The following is an 11,130-nucleotide window of genomic DNA, read 5'->3' as shown; positions in this document are numbered from 1 at the left end:
GATTCTTTCAAGTACAAAGCCACCTTTATATATTAAAGTTGTATTTATACAATTTACCAAATCAATCACTCGACTTAACTTAATTTTACATAATAATAATAATAAATATATCATATTTACTTTCTAAAATACCACTTCTCTTTATTAAAATCGTAGTTTGGGTCAAGCTCAATTTTTTCTTTAGATTTTGTTGGGATACAATTAAAGTTTCACATTAAAAATACATAAAAAATATCAAATTATTAAATAAAAAATATCTCATTGGTACGAGACCTTTTAGGTAAAATCAAAAATAAAATTATGAGGGTATGAACCCAAAGTGGACAATATCATACCATTTTAGAGATATATGTGAATTTCATCAGATCTAGCAGTGATATCAGAACAGGTCTATATGGAGACTTTTACAAAGGAATGATTGGGGACCATTAGGGAGGGATTTTTGAGACATTTTGAGTAAAGTTCAAAAATAAAATTATGATGGTGTGAGTCCAAAGTGGACAATATTATACCATTTTAAAAATATATATGGATTCCATATGTTCTAACAGGTCTTGCTTAACTTATGCTCCTCTTCTGACTCCATTAGTTTGATCGAGTCTAAACCTAGTTTTTGCCTTCCCATGGCCTCGCTATCTGAGTCTTGTGCTTCTTCAAGTTTGTTGTCCTCGCCATGTTATTGTGATTGAAGAGGAGAAATCTCTGTTGGACTGTATAGAGTCTTTATGAGTCATTTTCTTGGAGTTTCTAGTAGGCTTGCTTCAAATTTATTATCTTCTCTTCTTAACTTCATGCTTGAATGAGTCTGCACCACATTCAACTCCAATTTGTATCGGTCAAAATCATAACAAATAAAAATAGTATTTTAAAATTTTATTAATATTGAAACTTCAACTGTAATGTCGGCTCATAACTCATGGTTGACTTGGATTCAAATCGTTACAATTTGAAATGATGAATTAGGATTAAAGCGTGATCCTCGTCGATGGTTTGAGCGAGGTAGCTTGAGGTTTAACGTAACGTCAATCAATGCTCCATAATATTAATAATAATAGGATAAATTATAAATAGTATTTAGACATGTACTATGACACATTAATGATATCCCATACTATTTAATAATCTCCTTTTTTTCATTTGTTCAAGTTCCTCCTCTCTTTCTTCCTTCGAGATAGTGATCGAGGTGCCCCCGGGGCATAGCTGAGTTGGTTACGACGCAACAGAGTTGTAGAAGAGGGCAAGGGTTCGAATCCTGGCAAAGTTAGGCAATACTCTCCAGCGTCGTGACCAACTGCAGTTTCTCGATTTACCTCCTCACAGATGGTCGTGGGACCGACCGTGTGGGGCTGCTAAGGTGGTGGATTTCAATTTTATGCAGAAGAGATAGTGATCGAGGTAGATCCTCCTATGTGCTTGCTGTCCAAGTCTTGCAAATCGAAGTACGACAGTCAAGTCAGCGATGGGTTGAGAGGGAAGGTTTGTATGCGTGCACAATGGAGCGTAAGAACTCAATGAAGAAGTAGATAGAGATTAACTTTTGCGTGAGAGAAGAAAAAAAATATATATATTCACTTACCTTTGTGAAATCTTATATAGTCGCAAAGGTGGAAGGTCCATGTAGACTGCCATGCAAGCTCTGAGCAGATTACATAGACGATCACACAAGCAACATGTCATCCACAGATCACGGGCCAACCACATGCGCAAGCCATTGCGTTAGGGGCGACAACCATTGGTCTACACTCTTGGTGTTGTTTGGTCATTAGCCTAACACCGTTTTTTCGATAAGCAACCTCGTTGCGGTCATTTGTATGCCAGAGATTGTCAAAGGTTATGGTCAGAGATGTTGGGTTGCAAGGGTGTAAACATAGTCTCACATCTAAAACACATGGAAAAGATCATGAGTTTAAAAGGATGAAAGATTTCTCCATTGGTATGAGGCCTTTTGGGGAGAGCCCAAGAACAAAGCCATGAGAGCTTAGGCCCAAAGTGGACAATATCATGTCATTGTAAAGATATTTTGATTCCATTGGTACTAACAAGTGGTATCAGAGCGAGGCCACTCTTCACCGGACTAACCGCCGGAAGAGCCATGATCCAGATCTAATCAAATGGGTTGAACCTTAAACAAAGAAAGTGGGTGCTCCTATATCTGAATCAAGAGGACCAGATACTAGACAGAAAGTCCTAGTTGCGGCTAGGTAGGAAGTCCTAATAGGTCAGGTGGACCGAGGGGCAGAAAGTGCTAGTTGCGGCTAGGCAGAAAGTTCTAATAGGTCAGGTGGACCGAGGGGCAGAAAGTCCTAGTTGCGACTAGGCAGGAAGTCCTAGTAGGTTAGGTGGACCGAGGGGCAAAAAGTTCTAGTGAGTCGAGGATTCGTACATCAAACGGAGGCTCTCCGTTTGAGGGGGCTTGTGGTCCTTTGTTTGAGGGGGGGATTGTTGGGTTGCAAGGGTGCAAACATAGTCCCACATCTAAAACACATGAAAAATATCTCCATTGATATGAGACCTTTTGGGGAGAGTCCAAGAACAAAGTCATGAGGGCTTAGGCCCAAAGTGGACAATATCATGTCATTGTGGAGATATTTTGATTCCATTGGTACTAACAAGAGAGAATCTGCTTGACAAAGATTCCTCGTCGTCCCAGAACCATTGTGGTCATGCGGGTAGAGGAGGTCGGGGCTTGATAGGACTCTGTTGTGGTAATTGTTGATGCAGTTTTGTCCCGATTGTTGTTTTGATGTTGACACAGATTTAAGTTCAGTTTAATTGTATAAGAATTACGAATTAGGTCAGAGAGGGCTCGGTAGCTCGTTCTCTGGACCGGATTGAGTTGGAGAGGGCTCGGTAGCTCGTTCTCCGGATTAGGTCAGAGAGGGCTCGGTAGCTCGTTCTCTGGATCGGTTTGAGTCGGAGAGGGCTCGGTAGCTCGTTCTCCGGATTAGGTCAGAGAGGGCTCGGTAGCTCGTTCTCTGGACCGGATTGATTCGGAGAGGGCTCGGTAGCTCGTTCTCCGGAATAGGTCAGAGAGGGCTCGGTAGCTCGTTCTCTGGACCGGATTGAGTCGGAGAGGGCTTGGTAGCTCGTTCTCCGGATTAGGTCAGAGAGGGCTCGGCAGCTCGTTCTCTGGACCGGATGAAGTCGAAGAGGGCTCGGTAGCTCGTTCTCCGGACTAGGTCAGAGAGGGCTCGGTAGCTCGTTCTCTGTACCGGACCATGGTCGGAGAAGGCATGGTAGCCTGTCTTCAGACCGGATCAGTATCAGAGGAGGCTTGGGAGCTTGTTCTCTGATTACGTGATCCAGCGCGGTTGGCTCGGGTGAGACCCAAGTTAACCTGATCAAGTCTTGATTTAGGGCTTAAAGTATAGCTTGAGTTAATCGATCGGTGAATCGATTAACCAAGAGTAAGTTAGTTAATCGATCAGATGATCGATTACAGTCCTTTAATCGATCTGGTGATCGATTACATATCATTCTGTGAGACCAGCATTAGCGTGTTAATCGATCTGATGATCGATTACCGAGCATTCTGTGACAACTCGCAAAACTCACAGAACGCACCATAATCGATTGGGCAATCGATTATGGTGAACTATAATCGATCAAGTGATCGATTACATGTTTTATTGAGGAACCAAGTTATGGATGGTAATCGATCACCTGATCGATTACCATGCCTTAATCGATCAGGTGATCGATTAAGAGCATGGGTAATCGACTGGTTGATCGATTACACGCTTTAAAAAGGAGAGAATTATGGTATTTAATCGATTGTTTGATCGATTAAGGTATGTGTTCAGTTTCTGCTCTGATCATTCTGATTCCTGATGTATTCTGATTGTTCTGATGAGCTTTTGCAGGTGGAGTTTGAATTGGGATAAAGAACAAGAATGGTCAAGTGATTGCTTTCCTTGTGCAGGATTTGTCGAGTTCTTGGTTTCACCTTGTTTTCAGGAAAAAGACAACGGAACTGAGCTGCAGAGGATGATCAGGTTGGTCAGGGACTGCAGTGGACTCAGAGAAGAACGTTGAGCAAGGAGGTTAAAAGGAAAAGATGAAGGAGAAGAGAAGCTCTCGGAAACCTAAGAGCTGTGTGTAGCCGCTCACTTGGCTACCAGGATTCATAAACTCTAGTACTTAACCTGGAGGTCTAGAGTTCGAATCCTGGGGAAGGCAAAAATTCACTGGCCAGGGGTGGAAAGACCTAGTGAGTAACGACACGGCCAAGGGTCGTCAGTTGACGACATAAGGGGTCGCCAGTTGGGCCGCCCAAGGGACCGCCAAGGGGCCGCCAGTTGGGCCGCCAAAGGGCCGAGGGGCCGGGTCGTTACAATAAAAAGACGCCTTTTATTGTAACGACCTGGCCCCTCGGCCCCTTGGGCGGCCCAACTGGCTGCCCAATTGGTGGCCCAACTGGCGGCCCAACTGGCGACCCCTTATGTCGTCAACCGACGACCCTCGGCCGTGCCGTTACTCACTAGGTCTTTCCACCCCTGGCCAGTGGATTTTTGCCTTCCCCAGGATTCGAACTCTAGACCTCCAGGTTAAGTACTAGAGTTTTTGCCTTCCCCTGGCTACCAGGATTCATAAACTCTAGTACTTAACCTGGAGGTCTAGAGTTCGAATCCTGGAGAAGGCAAAAATCCACTGGCCAGGGGTGGAAAGACCTAGTGAGTAACGGCACGGCCGAGGGTCGTCGGTTGACGACATAAGGGGTCGCCAGTTGGGCCGCCCAAGGGGCCGAGGGGTCGGGTCGTTACAGCTTGTGTTCGGTGTTCTTGGCTTGCTCGTGCTCTTCCTTGAAGCCTGCATACTTGGTGTTCTTCGCTTGCTCGCGTTCTTCTGCTCCTACTTGAAGCTTTCTCCTGAGGTGGTGCAAGGAGTTGCCTTGCTCTCGGGAAGCCGTGCTTGAGCTTGTGATCCATCTTTAGAGGCTGTGCTGTAAGCTTGTATTGTTTGCCTCTCTGTTTTCCTTCTATAATCTCTGCACTTAATTGTTATCTTTGAGATTGGTTGTGGAGAGGTAACTCCACCGAGAAGGAGGTATTATCTAGCCGGTTCTTGCCGGGGTGTGATCTACCGAAGATCAAGGGTTCGTCCACCTCACGGACACGCCGAGGAGTAGGGGCAAGTTATCCCCGAACCTCGTATATCCTTGAGTTTACATTGTGTTTGGTTGTATTAGTTGTTTTTCTCTTGTTTCCGCTGCGTACTAACCTTTTGTAGGAGAAAAACGTTCGATTCGCGATAAAAGGGCTATTCACCCCCCCTCTAGCCATCTCACGATCTTCAACAGTAATGGGTGTCGACCGAGTGCACAAGGTCTTGATAGAGCGATGATCCAATTGGGTTCACCTAGATAGTATCACATGTCCCTCTCAAAGTCGGATTGAGGAGCGAAGCCGAATGAAGTCCGATAAGTTCACGAAGTAAGAGGTTGTTAGGGAAAGGTGGAGTAACTTTTCTGCCCTAGGGTTTCATAAGGTGTCAAGCCACCATCCAATCCTAAAGTTGTAAAGAGTTAGATCTCTAATCAACCCAAGGGAAGAGTTTGTTCCCACAGTAATGAGAATATTAGTCTAAACATCCAAAATACCAATAGAATACCTAGAATACTAGAAATTCCATCCCATCTCGCTCGAGGAGAGGAACTCGATCCCTCAGTCACGACAATATTTATAATAATAATACTAAGCAGGTTAAGAGTACCAAAAATCCTACCATGTCTCGACCAGGGAAACGAACTAGATCCCTCAACGGAATGATGATAATAAGAATGCCCAAAATTCCAGAAGTTCACTCCTGGCCCAACTAGGGAGAGGAGTTTGATCTCTCTGTTAGAAGGATAATACTAAGAAAGCAAAAAATTCTAAGGAAAGGCCCTAGAAAAGCTTAAATTTGAAGTGAAAAAACTATGTTTGCTTAAGAGCTAGCAGCTTATAGAACACTAAGCCCCTGTTCGAGAGTTGATTTCTATAAGGCTATAACTTCTCCCTTTAGCCTTCTATATTACTATACTTGGAATATTGATATTCTTTGTGGTTGTTGATTAGTGAATTCTTGTTCTTTGATTGTATGAAGATGGATGACTAACATCCAATAGCAATTAAGTATCAAAGATTTAGATTAGCCCAAGGCCGCTCGTGATTACAACTTTCCTAGACACCGTCCTATGTAGTTAAGTAAAAATGTCTTGATTGATCACGAGGGAGGCTTCTTGCTCTAGAACAACCTATACTCCTTCCATATGTTGGTCTTGCCATCCCGATCAGACTTTTTCATTCGTTCTCTTTTGGTCAGCTCGGATCATCTTCACATAGCACTTCCGGATTGCTTGTTGATCTTCGCGGACCTTGCCCACTTTGTTCCCCTTGGAGAACTTGATCTTCTAGTGATAAGGGAAGGCTACTTCTTGTAGGGTGTTGAGTGATGGTCGGGCCAAGGTAATGTTGTAAGCTAAAGAGGCATCTACTACAGTAAAAGTGGATAAGATGACCCGTCGCTTAGGCCCCCAAGAAGAGTGGTAATCTGATCTGGCTGCGCGATTGAACTGCATACCCCGAGAACCTGAACAGAGAAGTATTGACATTATGTAAGTCCTCTAAGCTTATCTCCATTTGTTTCAATGCCTCCCAGAGCAGGATGTTGATCTAGATGCTTGCATCACTAGGGGGAGGATGCCTTCCAAGTCTCAGAGTCTAAAATTTAGTATAGGTTCTGACTCTATAACTAGTGTGTTGATGATCATACATTCTTCTTGACTATGTTTCTTCGGAGCCCGATTGGTGTCATCGTTAGTGGCTCCTCTGGAGAACATGTGGATGATTCCCCGGACATGTGGGTTATCCTAGGTTGGCACCTCCTATTGTTATCTAGACATCAATTGGTTCTGTCGAGAGGGAGGAGGTCAGGGTACACCTAGGGGGCCCTGCCTTGGAAGGTATCGAGGGAGCCGTCATGGGTTATATGGAATAGGGGTGAGCATTTGGTTAAAACCGAATCGAACCAAATCAAATTAACTAAAATTGAGCCGAATTAAATTTTTTAAATTAATTGAACCGATTGAATTTTTAAATAAAATTTAAACAAATCAAATTGATAAAATATTAATTAATTTGGTCACAAATTATAATCAAAATAATCAAATTTTTTAAGTATTATAAGAGATTTATCAATTAATTAGAGATTTATAAATTCATTTACTTATGAATTTATAAATTTTTTTTATTTCAATTTACTCAGTTTAATTGAATAAAAGATTTTAAATTCAAAACTGAATCAAATTAATTGATTTTTTTAGAAAAAAAATAATAATTTGAAATAATCAAATTGAATTTTGAAATTCGGTCGATTCGATCGGTTTGTTCGGTTTAATCGAACTTTTTCTCACCCCTAATAAGGAGTGGGATTTGTAAGTATGACCCTTACTTGAGGGTTGAGGCCTATGATTCATTCTAGCTCATTGTCCAAGTTGTGCAGTCATTGGTGTTGTGCTCATATTCCCAGTGGAAGACACAGTAGGTAGGAGTCTGGGACCTTTGAGGACCTCATTCAAAGACCAATATTCTCCTTAACAGTTGATGCTCTTCACAAATTTGCATTTCTCTTTCCTTGTATATATGTAAGGGAGCAGGGTAGGGTCGGTAGCGCAATGAACAGTCATGGAAAAGGCTAGCGTTTCGAATTGTGATCTGGAACCTAAGTTGGATGAGTTTCTCTTGGTGAGCTCTCTGAGCTTCCTCCATGTTGTTTTACTTCTCGATTCAGGCAAAAAGTTGGATGTAGTAACACGGAGGCTTCTTCGGCAAGGATTGAAAAAAGTCTCCCTTCCGTAGTCCTTGGGCGAATGCACCCATCAAAATCTCAAGCATAGCCAATGGTATTTCTAGTGCAACTCAAGTGAACCATTATATATAGGCACGTAGGGACTTTTGTGATCTTTGTTTAAAATTAAAGAGGTTGAGGGGGTAGGTGAATAACTCTTTGAGGGTTGGCATTACCGATGTGATCCATTCGATGGTCAAGTCAGTGGTAAGCTAAGAGGGAAGGCTCGCACATGTGCGTGAGAGAGCGTAAGAGCTCAAAGAAGAAGAAGATGAAAAAGATTAGTCTTTGCGTGAGAGAAGCAAAAAATCATACTTTCACATACCTTCGTGGAACCTTATATAGCCGTGGAGGTGGAAAGTCCATGTAAACTGTCATGCAATCTCTGAGCGGGGTTACGTGGACAACCAGACGAGTGAGGCATCATCCAATGACCAATTGCATGAGGAGATTGTTATGCTAGGGGTGATAGTTGTTGATCTGTACCCCTGGTGTTGCCTGGTCATTAGCCTGACGTCACTTTCCCGGTAGCCAGCCTTATTGGGGACAATTATGTCAAGGACTATTAGAGGTTGTCGTCAGAGAGAGACTGTTGGACCAAGATTCCTCGTTGTCCCAAAACCACTATGGTCGTGTGGGTAGAGGACATCAGGGATAAGACTCTGTTGTTATGAAGAGCATTGGTGTTAGTACCTCGGTGGTATTTTTATGTATTACCAAATAAGTTTAAGTTATGTCCTTATTATATTTGATGTGTATGTCTAAGTGTATAGAGATTTAAGAGAACACTCGTATTTTGGTAGAAGACGCAAGCGATCGAGAAAGATGGCATGGGAAAGGAGCCCGGGAAAGGAGTTGATGGGCTCGGTACATTCGAGGTGCGAGGAGGTGTAGAAGAGTACTCCGACGGAGCGAGAAGGACATATAAGAGCGAGTTGGAAAGGCTTGATGCATCCGAGGGAAGAGAAGCCAGAAGGAATTCTGCGCATAGAGATTGAGACAGACCAGAGGAGGTGAACTTAGAAAATGGTCAACTCAACGCTGACCATTCCAAGTGCCTAGAACTGTTCCAAGCGCTCGGAGTCCAAGTGCCTAGATCAATTCTAAGAGGTTGGAAACTCAATCCAAGTTAGCGAGCCATTATCGAAGTGGTGTCTACGTTAGTAGATTCCAAGCACCCGAATCACTTCCAGGCGCCCAGAATGCAAGGAGTCGTTACAAGACCATTGTCGGGGATTGGGTTTCAACAAGTCCGGGCGTTCAGAAGGCTTTCAGGTTCCTGGAGACACCATGTTAGCTTAATGATCAGATCGAGATGAAGGCTATAAATAGACTGAAGCTCGAAGTTATAAAGCACACACATTCGAACTGAAGCTCAAAGTTATAAAGCACACATACTTGAATTCATTGTCTTTCATCATTTTGTAGTTCTTATGCTCAACCATTGTACGAGGATTCTTTGCCTTCAGATTATTTTCGACGAGGAGATTTGAGTGGAGCGTTCATAGTTCCTGGACTAACAACCCGAGGATTGTAACCAAGTGTATTTGTACCTCATTATTTTATATTATATTTATATTTTTTAACTAATGTATGCCCTTATTAAAACGTTAGCAAGAAAATAGAGACTTTTAATTTGTAGATTACTATTCACCCCTTCCTTCTAAAGATCTACACTACTTCCGCTTGTAGGATTGATGAGTGCGTTAAGAGGGATGAATAGCGCGCATCGTTCGTTCATTACTAAAACAAAATTAGCAACGAATATTAGAAAAACAGACAAGGACACACGGATTTACTTGGTTCCTAACCCCTAGAGTTAGTACATCCAAGGTCTATGCTTGGGAAGGTGTCCATCTACTAATGGTCTCCTTTCCGGACCTTTATTCAGAGGTGAAGAAATCCGTCTTATAGTCTAGATGATAACAAAGATAAGTGTAAAATAATAAGATTTAAAATAAATCGCATGTTGGGATCGGTGCGTTCGCTAGAGGGGGGTGAATAGCGTTTTTCGATTTTCTCCTGCAAAAATATTAGCGGAAGCAAAGAAACAAAGAAGAAAAGATCACAACGCTAACCCGTTCGATTTACTTGGTATCCACCTCTACGAGGTGACTAATCCAAGGATCCACACACACAGCCGACGATTCCACTATGAAAACCCTCCTTTTCGAAGAACCCTTCGAAGGTGGAGAAAACCCTCACAATCTTGATCTCTTCCTTACAATAATGAAGATTGAAGTTTAGAGGAAGAGAACACAAAAACACAGTGTGAATGTTCAGCAAAGAAGAAGAGAATCAGAGTTGTTGTTGTTCTTCGCGTCGAACTTGGCTTTTATGATTTTTCCATACATCAGTCGACTGCTCATAAGGCCAGTCGACTGATGGCATTAATGGCTCATTAATTAAATCAGATCGCATTGTCAGCGACATTAATGGCTCATTAATTAGCATTAATGGCTCATTAATTAAATCAGATTTGCGCAGTTGTCAGCCAAACGGTCGACTAGCAGTCGACTGCTGGAATCGCCAGTCGACTGCTCCCAGTCGACTGATCAGTCGACTCCACTCGACTGATCTTTCTGTGTGTGTCTCGGATCAACCCCAGTCGACTGCTGGCAGGGCCAGTCGACTGCTCCAGCTGAAAACTCCCCCTTTCAGCTCTTTCTTCAACCCTTAGCCTTGACGCAAACCTTCAAACGCCTTCCACAAGCCTCGTGCTCATCCTTGCACTAGCTTGAGACGTTTCCCTCGGTTTCGTCATGCTAAGTCATCCTTGCCAAGAGGCCGCGCGCTTCTCCTTTGGAGACTTCTCCATGTGCCAAGAGGCCGCGCCTCCGGGACTTCACCACTTGCCAAGTCTTCAAACCTGGACTTTCCTGTATACTCAAATCACACATGTTAGATCACCAACATTGCCTAACTTAAACCCATTTTAGCCAAACATTAAAATCCAATCACTTGGGGCACGATTGCACCAACAATCTCCCCCTTTTTGATGTTTGGCAAAAATTGTTTAAGTTAGGTCTTTAAATCAACATATATAGCATAAGTTCAAATAATCATGAGCAATAACAAGTAACCAACAATAATATAGCATCAATGAACATGATCAGTAATAGCATGCATTAAACATCTCCATTCTCAATAAACATGATTAGTCAACTCCATAAATTTAACCCAATAAACATGATTAGTCAACTCCATAAATTTAACCCTAACTTCAAACAACTTCATTCTCCCCCTTTTTGGCAATCATCAAAAAGAAAGCATCACAAGGGGGCAGAAAGGTTTCACACTTAA

Source organism: Curcuma longa, chromosome 11 (assembly GCF_044706935.1).
Source record: "Curcuma longa cultivar G26 ecotype Majalengka, Jawa Barat chromosome 11, ITB_CL_G26_1.1, whole genome shotgun sequence".
Lineage (NCBI taxonomy): Eukaryota > Viridiplantae > Streptophyta > Magnoliopsida > Zingiberales > Zingiberaceae > Curcuma > Curcuma longa.
This window is presented reverse-complemented; position numbering follows the sequence as displayed.